The 19,166-nt window shown below is 39.5% G+C and overlaps 1 protein-coding gene across 2 annotated transcripts in view; it reads right to left on the bottom strand.

Moving 5' to 3' along the window:
* Positions 1 to 18,818, bottom strand: part of LOC125380111 — a 55,877-nt gene extending 37,059 nt beyond the window's left edge. The window contains exon 1 of one of the 2 annotated variants that reach the window (XM_048396403.1): positions 18,666 to 18,818. The gene's annotated coding sequence lies outside the window, so the exon portion shown is untranslated. Of the gene's footprint in view, positions 117 to 18,665 lie in introns of those variants that run through there. The other variant, XM_048396404.1, reaches the window with a different exon arrangement.
* Between the last annotated feature and the right edge of the window lie 348 nt (positions 18,819 to 19,166).

The following is a 19,166-nucleotide window of genomic DNA, read 5'->3' on the forward strand; positions in this document are numbered from 1 at the left end:
CTTGCTAACTCAAAATGACCATAACTTCCTCGTAGCAGCTATTGATTTTCTGAATGAAAAATAGATGACTTGACATTCTATGGGACAGCTGTCTGACTGTGCATCCCACATGTGTTAAAGCATCAGATTTGTATCAGGTACACACCATCACAGCTTAGTCTGCAACACATGGTATCTGATCACAGTTTTAGAGAAGTGAGCTTGGTTAAAGCTCATTTGAACAGTATCTCATTTGAACAGCATCTCATTTGAACAGCATCTCATTTGAACAGCATCTCATTTGAACAGTATCTCATTTGAACAGCATCTCATTTGAACAGCATCTCATTTGTACAGCATCTCATTTGAACAGTATCTCATTTGAACAGTATCTCATTTGAACAGTATTTCATTTGAACAGCATCTCATTTGAACAGTATCTCACTTCAACAGTATCTCACTTCAACAGCATCTCATTTGTACAGCATCTCATTTGAACAGTATCTCATTTGAACAGTATCTCACTTCAACAGTATCTCACTTCAACAGCATCTCATTTGAACAGCATCTCATTTGAACAGTATCTCATTTGTACAGCATCTCATTTGAACAGTATCTCATTTGAACAGTATCTCATTTGAACAGCATCTCATTTGAACAGTATCTCATTTGAACAGCATCTCATTTGAGCAGTATCTCATTTGAACAGCATCTCATTTGAACAGCATCTCATTTGAACAGCATCTCATTTGAACAGTATCTCATTTGAACAGTATCTCATTTGAACAGCATCTCATTTGAACAGCATCTCATTTGTACAGCATCTCATTTGAACAGTATCTCATTTGAACAGTATCTCATTTGAACAGCATCTCATTTGAACAGTATCTCATTTGAACAGCATCTCATTTGAACAGTATCTCACTTCAACAGTATCTCACTTCAACAGCATCTCATTTGTACAGCATCTCATTTGAACAGTATCTCATTTGAACAGTATCTCACTTCAACAGTATCTCACTTCAACAGCATCTCATTTGAACAGTATCTCATTTGAACAGCATCTCATTTGAACAGTATCTCACTTCTACAGTATCTCACTTCAACAGCATCTCATTTGTACAGCATCTCATTTGAACAGTATCTCATTTGAACAGTATCTCATTTGTACAGCATCTTATTTGAACAGTTTCTCATTTGAACAGTATCTCATTTGAACAGTATCTCATTTGAACAGCATCTCATTTGAACTAGATCTCATTTGAACAGTATCTCATTTGAACAGTATCTCATTTGAACAGCATCTCATTTGAAAAGCATCTCATTTGAACAGCATCTCATTTGAACAGCATCTCATTTGAACAGCATCTCATTTGAACAACATCTCATTTGAACAGTATCTCATCTGAACAGTATCTCATCTGAACAGCATCTCATTTAAACAGTATCTCATTTAAACAGTATCTCATTTGAACAGTATCTCATTTGAACAGTATCTCATTTGAACAGCATCTCTTTTGAACAGTATCTCATTTGAACATCATCTCATTTGAACAGTATCTCATTTGAACAGCATCTCATTTGAACAGCATCTCATTTGAACAGCATCTCATTTGAACAATATCTCATTTGAACAGCATCTCTTTTGAACAGCATCTCATTTGAACAGCATCTCATTTGAACAGCATCTCATTTGAACAGTTACTCATTTGAACAGCATCTCATTTGAACAGCATCTCATTTGAACATTATCTCATTTGAACAGTTTCTCATTTGAACAGTATCTCATTTGAACAGCATCTCTTTTGAACAGTATCTCATTTGAACATCATCTTATTTGAACAGTATCTCATTTGAACAGTATCTCATTTGAACAGCATCTCATTTGAACAGCATCTCATTTGAACAATATCTCATTTGAACAGCATCTCATTTGAACAGCATCTCATTTGAACAGCATCTCATTTGAACAGCATCTCATTTGAACAGTTACTCATTTGAACAGCATCTCATTTGAACAGCATCTCATTTGAACAGTATCTCATTTGAACAGTTTCTCATTTGAACAGTATCTCCTTTAAACAGTATCTCATTTGAACAGCATCTCATTTGAGCAGTATCTCATTTGAACAGCATCTCATTTGAACAGCATCTCATTTGAACAGCATCTCATTTGAACAGTATCTCATTTGAACAGTATCTTATTTGAACAGCATCTCATTTGAACAGCATCTCATTTGTACAGCATCTCATTTGAACAGTATCTCATTTGAACAGTATCTCATTTGTACAGCATCTCATTTGAACAGTATCTCATTTGAACAGTATCTCACTTCAACAGTATCTCACTTCAACAGCATCTCATTTGAACAGCATCTCATTTGAACAGTATCTCATTTGTACAGTATCTCATTTGAACAGTATCTCATTTGAACAGTATCTCATTTGAACAGTATCTCATTTGAACAGTATCTCATTTGAACAGCATCTCATTTGAACAGTATCTCATTTGAACAGCATCTCATTTGAACAGCATCTCATTTGAACAGCATCTCATTTGAATAGCATCTCATTTGAACAACATCTCATTTGAACAGTATCTCATCTGAACAGTATCTCATCTGAACAGCATCTCATTTGAACAGTATCTCATTTGAACAGTTTCTCATTTGAACAGTATCTCATTTGAACAGCATCTCTTTTGAACAGTATCTCATTTGAACATCATCTCATTTGAACAGTATCTCATTTGAACAGTATCTCATTTGAACAGCATCTCATTTGAACAGCATCTCATTTGAACAGCATCTCATTTGAACAGTATCTCATTTGAACAGCATCTCATTTGAACAGTTACTCATTTGAACAGCATCTCATTTGAACAGTATCTCATTTGAACAGTTTCTCATTTGAACAGTATCTCATTTAAACAGTATCTCATTTGAACAGCATCTCATTTAAACAGCATCTCATTTGAACAGTATCTCATTTGAACAGTTACTCATTTGAACAGCATCTCATTTGAACAGTATCTCATTTGAACAGTTTCTAATTTGAACAGTATCTCATTTAAACAGTATCTCATTTGAACAGCATCTCATTTGAACAGTATCTCATTTGAACAGCATCTCATTTGAACAGTTACTCATTTGAACAGCATCTCATTTGAACAGTATCTCATTTGAACAGTTTCTCATTTGAACAGTATCTCATTTAAACAGTATCTCATTTGAACAGCATCTCATTTAAACTGTTTGATTGGCATTACTTAGAAGTTGTCGGATGATAAAGTAGAGATAATTTATGGATAACAACTTCTTTATTTACTGTATATTGCTTGACAACGGTATAAGTATCTATACCAAAACGTCCCCTTTACAGTTAATAAAGAAGTTGTTATCCATAAATTAGCATCTCATTTACCATATTTCCTCTAATAAACACTAGGAATCTGTTATCAAATATGTTCTTAATTTACCAAGCTCTCTAAGCGTTGTTTTGTCAAAAGAGCCATGAATGAGTGAGAATTGTTTAATGCTGATTTTGACAGTTAACAATCCCAATTAGCACTCCTTCCGATTGATCAATGTACACAAGACATATTTATTCGTGTATGATACGCACTCGTGTGTTATATGCACCCTTAATTATATGGGAAATTAAATTCTGGAAAATATATCTGTCGTGTATGATACGCACATACTTTTCTTTTGTATCATTTCAGGCTTTCAACTCTGTTTTTTTCTCACCAAATTATATTCTAATAAGAGACCCTTTTTGAGATTTTAGAGAGTGCCCCGAGCGCTTATTACGTTGAATACGGTATATAATGAGGACAGATCAGGGATTCAAACCCACGATCATAGGTTTCTGGCAGGGGATGCACCTCACAGCTAATTCCTCAATTGAGGAAGTGAGTGAATTCGGTTTAATGCCGCTTTGAACAGTATTTTTATTATTTCACAGCATGTCAGCTTGATGTGGGATGAAGGCATGTGTATGGTGATGGGATAAGAACCCACAATCAGTTTTTTGACAAACCTAAGGGGTCCAACTCTGCACAGTTAATTGCAGCGCCTAAGACGACTGGGCCAATTGTGTCCCCCCATCAGTTTGTAAAGTTGTTGAAGACCAGAATTAAATGAAAAATAAATGCGAAGAGTTGATTGCTTGCCATGAGAAAAGGTTGTTTAAAAAAACAAACACCGACAATAACCATATTGTAATGGAACCGCCAAACACAAACAAAAATAATGCCTAGCTTAGCCAGCTCCTTTTCCGAGTACAGGAAGCTAAACACACCACCCCAGTTTCGCACAAAATGTCACCTACTTGAAAATAGCTGTGGTCACATTCAGCATAAGTCATCATGTTGAAAAAGACAGTACTAAATATAGAAAAACATGGTCAGTTTTAATAACTGGATGGATGTACATTTAAAAGACATAAAAATCTTACACAATATCCTCCAATCACAGCCTGCAGATATCTCTCGATCTGCACTGAAGGCTCCCTACGAAAACAGCACTGTCCCAACTGGGTCAAGGAATACTTACGAATGTGGTCAACATTTCTCACTGGTTTACATTGTTTTCGAATCAACTCTGGGTAGACCGCGATTTTCTTCAGCTTTTCACAGACGCAGCTGGTGAGGTTAGCTTTGGGGCCTACCTGATGGGCAAATAGTTAGCGCAAGATGGCCAAACCATTGGGTTACGGATAGAACTACACACAATAATCAACAAACAATCTACCAAGGCCACCAGAGTGACGAGCCTACCCGCCACCTAACCCTGCAGTGTCTTAGACAAAGTATGTTTGTACCACTGCGAACACTATTGACAATGTGCTTTCAACTTGTGGTGTGATCTACCCTGCTAGTAACAAATTAACTTGCTTCCAAATTACTGCTCGCACTTAAGGCTACCTGCTTTTCAGTGGGAACCTTTCCAGGGTTACCTGCTTCTCAGTGGGAACCTTGTCTTTCCCAACTTTTCAGCCATGGAATCGTAAAAATAGCTTAAGTTAACCAACTGCCACGTGTATTGGCCTGGCAGCGGTAGTCGACATTTAGGTCGGTGGCGAAAGCTGCCACAATGGCCTTACTAATTTGGCAAGGCAGAGGGAGATGCTTTTGGTCAGCAATAGTAGTTGCCACCTATGCTATCTATACTATAAATTACAAACGATAAAATATATTATTTATAAAGAAACGATCATTTTCTTTTCATTTTGAGAAAAACAACCCATATTGGGGTATAACCATTTCTGCATATGAGTAGATTAATTCACTTACTAATCTTGTATATAAATAACTCAAAGTGGTGTTAAACATAACCCACTCACTCACTTTAATAAACAACAGATTTCTCAGAAGTATGATTTCCCCATCGTCCTTGGAGCGCAGCAGTAGATCACTAACCACCATTATCAGACGACCCTGCAACTGTCCCCAGAGACGTAGTGAGCTTATCAGCAGGTGCTTGCTACACATCCAAGGTGTTGCGACACCACTGTGATAACATCAACACTAGTACGGAGGCAGGAGAGGGGGGGGATGGGGGGCATTGTTCTCCATCTAGCCGCAGGCTTCTTTGCTTTATTACCTGCTGTGATCTATCCAGTGAAGAACCACCAGTGCTTCTATAATCAAGGCAACGTACATTTTCCCCTCCCAGCATATCCCTGTTGATTAATTATAAGTTTTGAAATGTCTGCATGTTTGTTATATTTTTATCTGCAGTCTTAAAACACACTCAGCCTACTTTGATCAACAGATTCTATAATCTACAGTGACGTCAACTCGACATGTTTTCGACACAAAAATAGACAAATCACATGATTAGGAACTGTCAAGGTGTCAAATTTTCTCTCAAATTTACAAAGGCCAAAAAAAGGATGCTATTTTCACAATGATAAACAGAGTATGAAAATTAAACAAATACCTGACTAACAGACCAATGGACCAATTATAGACAAAGACCCACCTACGATGGTAGGAAATCTATACTGGTCATCATATCCTGGAAATAGTTTTGATCGATACATGAATGAAATAGTTTACTGCTGGATCTAATTTCACATCAGCTTCATGTCCCCAAAGGAAACATGTTTGGTGAGGAAATGGACACTTCAGTGACAGTTTTTTTACCATGCTTGGCAAACCCACTCATAGGAGATGCAGCAAGTACCGGTATATTGGTCTTGTTTGTCTCTGTTCTGAATGAAGTGAGGTGCGCCAAAATGGAGCATAACGTTGTGCTGAAGATTAGTGTGTGTGTGTGTGTGTGTGTGTGTGGGTCTGTGTGTGTGTGTGTCTGTGTGTCTGTGTGTGTCTGTGTGTCTGTGTGTGTCTGTGTCTCTGTGTGTTTACCATGCCAGAGTTTAACAAGCATACCCCACTCAGACACAGTATACTGACTCCAAGCTGACCAGTCCTTGTTTTAGCCCCTTGTCACTGTTCTGAATGAAGTGAGGTGAGTCAAAATGGACCTTATGTTGTGCTGAAAATTAGTGTGTGTGTGTGTTTGTGTGTGTGTGTGTGTCTGTGTGTCTGTCTGTCTGTGTGTGTTTACCATGATACAGTTTAAGAAGTATACCCCACTCAGACACAGTATACTGACTCCAAGCTGACCAGTCCTATTTTTAGCCCCTTGTCACTGTTCTAAATGAAGTCAGGCGAGTCGTAATGGAGCTTATGTTGTGCTGAAGATTAATGTGTGCGTTGTGTGTGTGTGTGTGTGTGTGTGTGTGTGTGTGTGTGTGTGTGTGTCTGTTTGTCTCTACCATGCCACAGTTTAACATGAATACCCCACTCAGACACAGTATACTGTCTCCAAGCTGACCAGTCCTTGTTTTAGTCCCTTAATGCTGAACGCCAGACAGGGTAACAACAAGTACCATCTTTCAACATCTTTTGATATAATGAGGCCGGGGATTGAACCCACGACCTTCCCCTAGCCAGGCACACATTCTATCCACGACACCATGGAGTGAGTGAGTGAGTTTGATTTTACGTCGCTTTTAGCAATATTCCAGCAATATCACGGCGGGGGACACCAGAAATCGGCTTCACACATTGTACCCATGTCGGGAATCGAACCCGGGTCTTCGGCGTGACGAGCTAACGCTTTAACCACTAGGCTACCCGACCGCCCCACGACACCAAGGAGGGAGCTCTAAATGGAGTATGTGCCAGACAGCTCCCTACAGGAATATAGTCACAGGGTGGAGATGTCACACCAGTGTTCACGCTGGCTTTTGAAACTGCCAGACCGGGTGGACTGGCAATCAAAAATAAAAAATAAAAAATTACCAGTCCCCCCTAACTTTTGTCAATCCCAATTTTCAACAAATAAAAAAACAAATATGAAAATTACCTGGTTATAATTCTTTCAACATCATGTTCAATAAGGAAGAAAATTTATGGATGTCAACTTCTTTATTATGAGGAACACAACGTTTCAGAGTATATTCTTACTCCTTCATCAGGTGAATATGCTTAATAATTTAAGTCCAGGCTTCTAGTTGTCCATAACTATCAACTATCAGCGCTAATTACTGTAAAGTGTGGGCGTCCATTGTCTATTGCTAATCACCTATCAGCGCCAATTATCTGCTGGCTTTCCTTATTAAGTTTCCACCTTTTGTTATCTTATTGCTTTTGTTGTTCTTACATGGACATATATATGCTCTCTGCCTCATAGCATTCATTCACCTGATGAAGGAGAAGGCATATTCCTCAAATGTTGTGTTCCTCATTTTAAAGAAGTCGACATCCATAAATTCCCTTCCTAATGTGTATCACTTCTAAATGCCTTTCAAAGACTTGATCATGTCCAATGCAAAGACGTCATCTCTGAAGTAACTTAGTTAGATCTCCACGTCATTCACACAAAGTTCAGTCACAATTATCTCGTTTTGTTTTATATTTCGAGACAAAGCTGAACAAATATATATTTAACCTCAAAGCAAAGTGAAATGTTATTTCCTTGCACTTTTACCGCCTATGTACTAGGGCTGGGATGGGTAACTCGGGTACCAGGGTCGGGTGGGTCCTGAGTAGGACCTGGGTACCCACAGTACTACCCCGACCCGTTGTTAGTCACGTGATATATTGTTTAATGAGTGAGTGAGTGAGTGAGTATGGTTTTACGCCGCTTTTAGCAATATTCCAGCAATATCACGGCGGGGGACACCAGAAATGGGCTTCACACATTGTACCCATGTCGGGAATCGAACCAGGGTCTTCGGCGTGACGAGTGAATGCTTTCACCACTAGGCTACCCGACCGCCCCTATTGTTTAATGACAAATAATCTATACAGTACAGCTCAGTGGTTAGACTACAGGTCGCTAATGATTTCTGACAATGCATCAACTCTTTCTGACTTTTCATATGGTTGAATAAAGATATAAATAAAGTCAACCTCAGTGTATGCATGACCAGATTGTTTAATACATGTACCTAAATACGTTTTGCCAGGGCTATGGTAAAAAAATTCCATCCGACATTTTGTACCTTTCTCTTGAGACCTACAGCGGGTACCCGGGTAGGGTCGGTAGTATGGGGGTGGGTACCTGGGTAGTAAATTTTGACTTGTCCCAGCCCTACTATGTACTAAACATCATACACCATCAGTACCTTCATGAGACTGCAAGTATTGAAGACCTGGAATCGGATCTCTTACCCCCGGGCTTTGCATCAAAGAAACTAATATTCAATTACAGATCTGATTCTACAATCTTTGAGACTTAACAGACATCATCGCAGCTAATTCCAATATTGTATCAGAGAAATCAAATAACTACGATACACAAGTTTTTAAATCGAATGAAAGTAATCAGATAAACTGCAGAGTTTCATTAAAACCAAATTAACAGTTTGATGATATTTGAAATGTGTGTGAAGTCTGTTAATATGCAAGGAACAGTCATCAACATCTAAATGGCTTCAAACTATTCTCTCAAGATTTCTTTTATTAGAATCAGTGGGCTTAATCAAAGTGAATGTCACCATGGGTGTCATTTGAAGCTGCTTGAATGTCGTCCTCAACGACATCTGAATAGATGCTTCAAGCATTTATAGTGCATTGAAACAACAGGTTTGTTTATACAATGTTCCTGGCAACTAAATTCATCTCACAGCATATTGAGATATATCAAAATCTAAAGATTTATCTTTACTTTATACTGTTATAAAGATCAGTCAAAACTCTCAACATATTATAATAAAAAAACGTGTAGGATGCAGGTGAATTTCAAAGGAATCAAACCCTTTTTTGACCTTCCCTTCATTCCAAACTTGTCATTAAATGGCATAGTTAGTGAGACGTTATGTGGAATGTGACGAATACAATTAATGCTTAATTGTGCATTGAGTGAGAGAGTTGGTTTAACGCCGCTGTTTAACAGTATTCCAGTTAAATCACGGCATGTCAGCTTGATGTGGGAGGAAAGCCCCAAGTGATGCAGGTCTTAGACGTTTACCACTTCCGTGAAACCCATGAGCACGGGAATGGTGCTGACAAACCTAGAAACATAATTATGGTGAACCGGGATTCAAACCCACGATGATAGGTTTCTGGTGTTTATATTGTTTTATATATATTTCTGGTCTGAGGCTGTATATGGACATTTCCAAAGAGTTTTGTATTTATCATTTTATTATTGTTATTATGTTGTGTTGTTGTTGCTGTTGTTGTTGGTGGTGGTGGTTGTTGTTGTTGTTGTTGGTGGTGGTGGTTGTTGATTATGATGGCATTTGTTGTTTGTTAGTTGTTTTGGTGTTGCTGTTTTTGGTTGCTGTTGCCTGTTGGTTGTAGTGGTGGTTGTGTGCTGTTTTTGTTTGTTATTTGTGGTGGTTGTAGTGGTGGTTGTGTGTTGTTTTTGTTTGTTATTTGTGGTGGTTGTTGCTTGTTGGTGGTGATGGTTATTGCTGTGTGTTGTTCTTGTTTGTTGTTTTTGGTTGTTGCTTGTTGCTGTTGTTGGTTGTTGTTGTTTGTTGTTCTTGGTTGTTGTTGGTGGTGTTTGTTGTTCTTGGTTGTTGTTGGTGGTGGTGGTTGCTAATGGTGGTGGTGGTGGTTGTTCTTGGTTGTTGTTTTGGTTTTTGGTTGTTGGTTGTTTTGGTGTTGTCATTAGTTGTTGTTGTTGTTGGTTGTTGTTGGTGGTGGTTGTTGATGTTGTTGGTGTTTGTTGTTCTTGGTTGTTGTTCTTGATTGTTGGTGGTGGTGGTGGTGGTTGTTCTTGTTTGTTGTTTTGGTTGTTGGTTGTTGGTTGTTGGTTGTTTTTGGTCATTAGTGGTTGTTGCTGCTGGTTGTTGTCATTATAGAATTTAATTGATCTGGCCTTCATAAGATTTTGTTTCTTGAGTCCACTCAAAGTGCTGTAAGTTTGCAGCTGCAGGGACAGTACAGTGTAATGCCTTCATCAGGATGTGTGAGACAAGCCGATCTGCACCGGGACAGATTCACTCATAAATCCCATGTACACTACAAGGGCTGTGGCTGTAATAGGGATTGACAAAGGGAAATGAACAAAACTAGCATGTGTAATCCCTCTATACAAAAGCTACTTAAGAGTTTTAGAGGTTCTCATGATATATTGATTTCATGATCCACCACTATTATCCATCATCTGGTCCCTTATTAAGTTGAGGAACGATGATGACAGCACACTGGTGTCATACAGTGTTTATTTAATACTGAGTGAGTGAGTGAGTGAATTGTGTTTAACGCCGCTTTTAACAGTATTCCAGTTATATCACGGCGTGTCAGGTTAATGTGGAAGGAAAGCCTGAAGTGATGCAGGTCTCAGACGTTTACCACTTCGGTGAAACCCATGAGCACGGGTATGGTGCTGACAAACCTAGAAACATCATTAACGAGGAAGAGAAGTAAGAGGATTTTAATGAATAAACTGCATAAAGAAATATTGTTTCATTTATTCGTTTTCTAACACAGAAAATACCAAAAGTCCAGCTATATCCCATCAGTTTGAAGATAATCAAGTCTGCGACAGGCTATATCCAATGCCATTGATCAATGTCCAATACAGGCACAATGACACACAATCAGTCAAGTCATAGAGCCTGACCTGTTGATTCTGTTTAATGGCGATCGGCTCTCACGACAAGCAGGCATTGTGGACCTATTCTGACCCCAAATGCCCTCAGGATAGTAAAAGAAAAGAGTCTCTTCAAAGGATTGGGACTTTCTCCTTTGTGACAGAAATTTGAACAGTGGGTTGATCTCTGTGAAATTGCAAATGTCTTTTAACTTTCAATTCCTAACAATACATTTTGCACAATTTTAAATTATACACCTCAGACAATTTTACTTATGCTGAAACACTGTCTCTCCTTAAAAGGCATTAATGCTTTGGTTATATCTTTCAACAGTCCAGCATATTCCTAAAATAAACTGATATTACTTCTGTCACTTATTACTGTCATATAACACCATGACATTTTCAACCCAATTACTCTCGGCAATGTAAATAAGTGCAATACTGTCAGAACAAACTTGGTGTTGGAGCACTGGTTACATGCTGTCACTCCTCAACAGATAGCAAGATGAATTCTTGAGGAAAACTTGATTCAGATCTGACGTGACAACCACTCTTTTCTAACCAGTATCTCCAGATCCTTGGGACCTATTCTAACCTGGGACCTGGGGGTTAACCTGGGTCCCCAGCACCCATTCTAGTCCAGATCCCCAGGACCAAGGTGAGACTAGGTCCCCAGGACCTGGTGATGAATAGATCCTGGTGACCCGGGGACCTGGATTAGAATAGGTCTTGGGGACCTGAGTTAAAATATCTGGGGACATTTTCTAACCTAGGTCCTGAGGAACTACCGTATTCGACGTAATATGTGCCCAGGGTGCTCTCAAAATTAGAAATAGGGGGCTCTTATTGGAATATTATTATAAAACAGAGTTGAAAGATAAATTTCGTGGTTTATGCTGACAGCCTGAAATGTTTATATACGACAGATATATTTTTCCAGAATTTTATTGCCCATAATTAAGGGTGCATATTACACATGAGTGTGTATTATACACGAATAATAGGTCTTGTGTACATTGATCAATCGGAAGGGGTGCTAATTGGGATTGTTCATTAGCCAATATATTAGCAAATATCGCCGTGGGCGCTTATTAGAGCGGGGCGCTTATTACGTCAAATACTGTAATTTAATCCAGGCCCTGTGACATATTTGAACCAGGTCCCCCAGGATCTATTCAAACCTTGATCTCATGCAATCAACTGAGTCACGAAGTCTGATAACCTTATCCAATTAAGTCGTCTTGATATTGACCAAGATTTATGGGTCCATAAAAATGATATTGCCTGAATTGTGGTCAATAATTGTTGTACAACATAATATAAAAACAAGAATCTTTCAAATTCAACAATAGTTGAATGAGTTGTCACAGGAAGTCACAGGAGATGAAACACAACAAGCCTTGCGCTGAAATCTCGCTGAAACATTTTCTCTCCTTTGAGTCTTAATCCTGCAGGGCAATACCACTTGGATTGCTGCCCAGCAGGGTGGGTCTCAAGGCAATACAGTGTTTTAAGGAAGGTCATGTGACCCTTTCTCAACCAATGAAAAATAGAGATATAATGTTTAAATGCAGTATTGACCAAGATGTGGGGTGATATTGATCAAGATGTGATGGTGAGATATTGATCAAGATATGAAGGGGTGATATTGATAAAGATGTGATGGCGAGATATTAATCAAGATGTGAAGGGGTGATATTGATCAAGATGTGATGGCGAGATATTGATCAAGATGTGAAGGGGTGATATTGATCAAGATGTGATGGGGAGATATTGATCAAGATGTGATGTGGTGATATTGACCAAGATGTGATGTGGTGATATTGATCAAGATGTGATGGGTGATATTGACCAAAATGTAATGTGGTGATATTGACAAAGATGTGATGTGGTGATATTGACCAAGATGTGATGGGTGATATTGATCAAGATGTGATGGGGAGATATTGACCAAGATGTGATGTGGTGATATTGATGAAGATGTGAAGGGGTGATATTGATCAAGATGTGATGTGGAGATATTGATCAAGATGTGATGTGGGGGTGATATTGACCAAGATGTGAAGGGGTGATATTGATGAAGATGTAAAGGGGTGATATTGATCAAGATGTGATGGAGGGGATATTGATCAAGATGTGATGGGGAGATATTGATCAAGATGTGAAGGGGTGATATTGATAAAGATGTGAAGGCGTGATATTGATCAAGATGTGATGGGGAGATATTGATCAAGATGTGATGTGGTGATATTGACCAAGATGTGATGTGGTGATATTGACCAAGATGTGATGGGTGATATTGACCAAGATGTGATGTGGTGATATTGACCAAGATGTGATGTGGTGATATTAATCAAGATGTGAAGGGGTGATATTGATCAAGATGTGATGGCGAGATATTGATCAAGATGTGAAGGGGTGATATTGATCAAGATGTGATGGGGAGATATCGATCAAGATGTGATGGGTGATATTGACCAAGATGTAATGTGGTGATATTGACAAAGATGTGATGTGGTGATATTGACCAAGATGTGATGGGTGATATTGATCAAGATGTGATGGGGAGATATTGACCAAGATGTGATGTGGTGATATTGATCAAGATGTGAAGGGGTGATATTGATCAAGATGTGATGTGGAGATATTGACCAAGATGTGAAGGGGTGATATTGATGAAGATGTAAAGGGGTGATATTGATCAAGATGTGATGGAGGGGATATTGATCAAGATGTGATGGGGAGATATTGATCAAGATGTGAAGGGGTGATATTGATAAAGATGTGAAGGCGTGATATTGATCAAGATGTGATGGGGAGATATTGATCAAGATGTGATGTGGTGATATTTACCAAGATGTGATGGGTGATATTGACCAAGATGTGATGTGGTGATATTGACCAAGATGTGATGTGGTGATATTGACCATGATGTGATGGGTGATTTTGATCAAGATGTGATGTGGGGGTGATATTGACCAAGATGTGAAGGGGTGATATTGATCAAGATGTGATACAGTGATATTGACCAAGATGTGATGGAGGGGATATTGATCAAGATGTGATGGGGAGATATTGATCAAGATGTGAAGGGGTGATATTGATCAAGTTGTGAAGGCGTGATATTGATCAAGATGTGAAGGCGTGATATTGATCAAGATGTGATGTGGTGATATTGACAACATGTGATGGTGGTGATATTGATCACAATGTGATGGGGGGGGGGGGGTTGGGGGAGAGTGGTTGTTGGAGGTATATTTACCAAGATGTGAAGGGGTGATATTGACCAAGATGTGAAGGGGTGATATTGAGCAAGATGTGAAGGGTGATATTGACCAAGATGTGATATGGTGATACGCATGAAAACAGGTCAGATGATATTCACCAGGAAGGAATGGGTTAAGTATTGGAGAAAACACGCTTACAAGGTTTTGGTAGAGAGCATGCCCTGGGAAGAGGGAAAAATCAAGGGGGCAAAGCCCCTGCGGTTTTTCCTGACCCCCAGGGCATGCTCTGTCTACCAAAACCGAGGGAAAGTGTTTTTCCATACTAATAAATTGATTACATGTTATAACGAGCATCTATAAATGAGGCGCTTCATTATAGCGCTTCCTTGAAGACGTGATATCATAATTTGCAAGTGAAATTTGCTGACTTGCCAGGCGTTCAAGAGCACTTGGATGTGTCAACAACAAAACACAACCAAAATACTTACTTTTAAATGAAAGTGAAATCTTCGGTTTCTCAATGTTTGTGTTGCAATATTCCACTTCTTTTAAACTTTTCAAAATGAAAGTTTGCAAATTTTAAAGGTCTTTTTTGCTTTACAAGATTTTCGACTTTAAACAATCCAACTGTTACATAGAGGTAGTTGTGACGTAACGGCTAGCAGTTACTGCACGTGCAAATTGTGCAGCATTGATAAGCACTTGTTCAAAAGCACGTGTTTTGAAACCTTGCTGTCCTTTCACCAGAGACTCTGAAGTGATGTCGCTTTTAAATGTCCATGCGGAACTGTACACATGAAATTCAATTTTAATTGAATTAAAATTTTGAATTGCTACTTGTTAAACCTGGGATTTGAGGTTTTACATTCAAAGTAAAACCTCCCAAACGAAAATAAAACCTCATAATAGGTTTTACTTTGAAAGTAAAACCTCACAATAGGTTTTAATGCCTATAGAAAGAACTCTCTTACTTAATAGAGATCCCAATCAATAGGTTTATATGACAGGTGAAGCCAGAAAAGGCTGTAGTGATATATTGACAACACCGCAAACTCACAGACTTGTACTCAAGACAAGAAAAACATGCCAAACACAAACAATAATTTGATCTTTCCTCAAAACCATGTGACAGAAAACATGCCTTGCCACGTGATGCCTGGATCCGTGACAGCAGGCTGCTTGTGCCCAACATCCACATGGCTTCATCATGGGCAACGACACACACTGTACAACACAACTCATCTCCTCCAACTACCACCCAGGACTCTACAAAATCAATATCATACTATTTTGTGTCTTTTGAAAGAGCATGACATAAATGTGTTTTTATGGTCAATATTACGTGGGATTTTCAGCAAAACACAATTCTCCACTATGTTTGCTGCTTCCATTGAAGTGTTTACTGTCGTCTTGTTTGATAGCTATGGTAGCTGAGTTGTTCAATGATCATCTGCTTGCTATTAAACATTTAAGAAATAGACCAAATAAATTCTATGACATCTAAGGTTGACTTATAATTTGTCCATTTTTTTATTTTTTAAAATAATTTTTATTGTTCCTGGTAAAAGTACATCATGTTTTGGTAGAACTCATTATACATGACCAGGGATTTTTAAGCATAAAACATTTTACTAATAAATCACAATGATCACATCAAACATTTTGTCTATTGTCGATGATAATATTTCTTCAACAATAAGTAATTACCATGTCTTTTGTGGAGGTTTTCTCGATCAGTATACACAGAGATAGAAAAAAGGTTAACAGGAGTGTTAACCTCAAGTTAATTTATTAAAATAAAATCTTAAACCAAAAATGTGTTAAATATTAAACATATTTTCATAAATCACAGAATATATAACAATCTTTTTCAGGCTAGGCTAGTTATCTAAATCATTTTCAACCTACATAATCATAAGTGTATACATTTGTTTCAACATAACATTCAGAAATGTTATAAAATCAAGGCAATTTTAACAGAGAATCCCACAAGGAGACCAGCATAGGTTGCTGGGGACCAATTCTAACCCAAAATCCCACAGGGAGACCAGCATAGATTGCTGGAGACCTATTCTAACCCAGAATCCTACAGGGAGACCAGCATAGGTTGCTGGAGACCAATTCTAACCCGGAATCCCACAGGGAGACCAGCATAGGTTGATGGGGACCTTTTCTAACCCGGATTCCCCACAGAGAGACCAGCATAGGTTGCTGGGGACCAATTCCTACCCAGAATCCCCACAGGGAGACCAGCATAGGTTGCTAGGGACCAATTCTAACCCAGAATCCCACGGGGAGACCAGCATAGGTTGCTGGGGACCAATTCCTACCCAGAATCCCCACAGAGAGACCAGCATAGGTTGCTGGGGACCTTCTCTAACCAAGAATCCCACAGGGAGACCAGCATAGGTTGCTGGGGACCTTTTCTAACCCAGAATCCCACAGGGAGACCAGCAGAGGTTGCTGGAGACCAATTCTAACCCAGAATCCCACAGGGAGACCAGCATAGGTTGCTGGAGACCAATTCCTACCCAGAATCCCCACAGGGAGACCAGCATAGGTTGCTAGGGACCAATTCTAACCCAGAATCCCACGGGGAGACCAGCATAGGTTGCTGGGGACCAATTCTAACCCAGAATCCCACCGGGAGACCAGCATAGGTTGCTGGAGACCAATTCCTACCCAGAATCCCCACAGGGAGACCAGCATAGGTTGCTGGGGACCTTCTCTAACCAAGAATCCCACAGGGAGACCAGCAGAGGTTGCTGGAGACCAATTCTAACCCAGAATCCCACCGGGAGACCAGCATAGGTTGCTGGAGACCAATTCCTACCCAGAATCCCCACAGGGAGACCAGCATAGGTTGCTGGGGACCTTCTCTAACCAAGAATCCCACAGGGAGACCAGCATAGGTTGCTGGGGACCTTTTCTAACCCAGAATCCCACAGGGAGACCAGCAGAGGTTGCTGGAGACCAATTCTAACCCAGAATCCCACCGGGAGACCAGCATAGGTTGCTGGAGACCAATTCCTACCCAGAATCCCCACAGGGAGACCAGCATAGGTTGCTAGGGACCAATTCTAACCCAGAATCCCACGGGGAGACCAGCATAGGTTGCTGGGGACCAATTCTAACCCAGAATCCCCACAGGGAGACCAGCAGAGGTTGCTGGAGACCACTTCTAACCCAGAATCCCACAGGGAAACCAGCACAATCTACAGAGAATGCAGGTACCTATATGTCTGGATTGGATTTAAGGCAATCTCATTAAAATCAGATCTTAGTTCTCGCTCCCGCTAAACAAAGATCTGAGGACATCCCATTAGGGGTCATGTCAGAACGACCTTACATTCGACCAATCAAGGCATTGCTTACCAGATCATGAAAGTGACAGTCGGAATGTGATTTCTAATCATGCAACCTCGAAAACTTTAACACAGGGTATTCCAAATGATAGTTACGGGTTTAACGACTGAATCCATACAATCTAGACCATACATTTACCATTCCAGAATGTTCCTTTTGTTCAGGTTTCAAATTTTTAATCGAGAATTTGTCAAAATATGTTTCAAAACGTTGTCGCCAATTTGAATTTAGTGCCGTAAAGCACGAGAAAGCTGCCTTCTGATTGGCTAATGTCATCACGGGTCAGAACAGGCCTGGTTGTTGATGAAATATAGTTATAGCTAAATAGACAGATTTTGTATTCATGCACCGATTGTCTTCAAATGTAATATCCAGTTATGTATGACTGTTTAATAATCTCATACCAACTTTGACTGGAGTAGGTCCGATAGTTTTTCAGATATTGTAGTAAACGTCAGTACCTTGAGTTACCTTCCAGACTATAATGGTCTATCATCGGTCAGGTACGGTGGTGTTAGTCAAACGTACAATTGTTAGTATGTTGTTGTTGTTTGTTTGTTGTTTGTTTGCTGTTTAACACCGCACTCAGCAATAATCGAGTCTTGACAAGACAATCCAGTGATTGACATCATAACCATCGATCCACTCAATTGGATCAACCAATTCACCGAGCCTGACCACCCCATCCCGTTAGTTACCTCTTACGACAAGCATAGTCACCTTTTACCACAAGCATGGGTTGCTGGAGACCTATTCTACCCTGGATCCTCAGTGTTATATGATGGTACATAAGTCAGTATGATTTTGCAGTTGTTTTAGGCTGCAGGAAAAAAGTTTCCCAACATCAAGAACTTGCAGCAAGAAACACAGGGACAACACGAATGTTCTGGCTAATCACTTAAATGGACATCAGCATTACAGTAAATCCTCTAAGTGGTAGATTGTTGAAACCAAGATCTTGTAACTATAAAGAAGATCCAACATCAAGCTGTAAATCAACATAAGAAGACAGAGACATGGCGCCTACCTTGTCCAACTGGCAAACTGCCTGTTAAGCCGCTCGAGGTGAGGAAGAATTGTTAGCCATCCGGGAGATGGAGATTCTACCGCAATCTTCAGATTAACCAGGACTCGTGGGAATGGCACAACCACATCTAGCTAATCTCACCACAAAATATCGGGTAATAAGGGAAAGCCGCAGCTAATTATAAATCTACTGCAGCTTCCTTCCCCACAGCTGAGGAGATTGTGAAGTAGGGGTATGGACATATAAATTCCCGATAACGTTGACACCTCACCTCTGTTTTACAGCATGTCCTAAACTGGTTCATCTTTTCCTGTTTTCATCATGTTATTGGTAAGAGACGAATTGCCACATGCTGCTAGAGCCTACTTTCTATGAGTCAGGTTCTTTCTGTTTTGATATTTAAGCCATCTTTATTTTTTGTCAAGAGGCTGCAGGAGGTTATGATGCAAAAAGTCAAATAGTAGGCACTGTAGCTCACCTGGATATGTAGTCAGCTTTTTA

Source organism: Haliotis rufescens, unplaced genomic scaffold (assembly GCF_023055435.1).
Source record: "Haliotis rufescens isolate VD_foot unplaced genomic scaffold, xgHalRufe1.0.p SCAF_15, whole genome shotgun sequence".
Taxonomy (NCBI): Eukaryota; Metazoa; Mollusca; class Gastropoda; order Lepetellida; family Haliotidae; genus Haliotis; species Haliotis rufescens.